This window comes from Chiloscyllium plagiosum, chromosome 23 (assembly GCF_004010195.1).
Source record: "Chiloscyllium plagiosum isolate BGI_BamShark_2017 chromosome 23, ASM401019v2, whole genome shotgun sequence".
NCBI lineage: Eukaryota > Metazoa > Chordata > Chondrichthyes > Orectolobiformes > Hemiscylliidae > Chiloscyllium > Chiloscyllium plagiosum.
Window position 1 is genome coordinate 20,719,120 of NC_057732.1, and position 1,468 is coordinate 20,720,587.

Consider the following 1,468-nt stretch of genomic DNA (forward strand, 5'->3'; position numbering starts at 1 on the left):
ATATCTTTTATCATCTTGAATACCTCAATTTGATTCTTCTGAAATTAGTTTTAAGGAAAGTTGGGTGGAGCAGGTACGTTCTTCCAGACCCAGAAGAAAAACTTGGGTCTCACATTTTCTAGAATTCTGACCCCCCTTCCCACTTCCTTCAAGTAGGAGATTCTCCTGATCATTTCTGGCAGTGCAGGGTCTCCCTCTTTTGGGTTCTTGGTGGTGGTCTCCTGCTGCCTAACATCTGCTCAATGATGCCTATGCAACTAAAACCCAAAATCTGGTCTTAATAGAGTGAAGGTGGGCATTTTGCTGAAACCCTTTTTGTCTTTTTGTCAGGAGTTATAATTTGACCTCATGTTTCACAACTGTACCTTAATACTGAATACTGAGATTGCACTGCCCTCTGCTGCTTGTATCCAGTTATGGCATGAGCTCTATCAAAATGATTCTGTACCATTAATTTCATTGTCTACCTGGAATGAGAGGTTGTGACTGTGTTCTTAAATGTTTCTGCATGTGCTTTTCTTCATTTTCAGAGTTACTTAAAAGGTTTCTTGGTCCTTGTTTTTCTAATGCGCCCGTTTTAAGGGCATAACATTGACTATGACCTATTTTATCAGTTCTTTGTCCCAAATGCATGGCTTAGATTTTGCCTGTCCAAATTGCTGGAAGTGCATACTTTTCAGATGGACTTTAAATGGCATGTTTCATCAGTGATATCAACCTGACTGTTGAGGTTTTCTTCTTTGCATTTCCATCAGTCATTAAATTGAAAGTGAATCTCTGGAAAGTTTGAAATACTGAAATAAAGCTTGTCATTACTAACTCACACAGAAGGTTTTGTTTTGATCTCTTTCTTTTGCTTGAACAAAAACAGTCTCTGCCAAGGGATTGAAGAGCTAGCTCATATTTTATTGATATCTTAGAGTTCAGGTAGGGACATCACCCAGGGCCACAGAATGAGAAGCCACTTTAGAACTTATTCATGGATTATTTTCAGTACGAGGAAGATGAGGAGGAGAAGAATGATGAGCAGGGTACGCAGTACATGAGGCATTCCCAGAAGAGAACACAATTTTACTTACAATTCATAGTGGAGCTACTGATTCCAGTTCAGAGATAGTTCAGAAGATTCTGATTTGCTGTTGGATACACTCCAATCATACTGTATGATACCAAGAAACATAAAATAGGTCAGCACGGTCACAAGTTACTATGCCTGCAGAGCTACTATGGGGGCCATTACTGGCACTGTAGGCATCTGTTATGTGCTTAAGCAAGTCATGGATGCAGTATTTGTGAAAGTAAAACAGTTTATCATTATCCCAATGCAGCAGACATGAGTACCATTGCTTCTTTCACATGACTAGATTTCCAACAGTACAGAGAATAATTGATGGATGTCTGTGCCAATGAACAGAGGAAGAGTAGGTCTTTCCAGCCCTTTGAGCCTGTTCCATCATTCAATGAGATC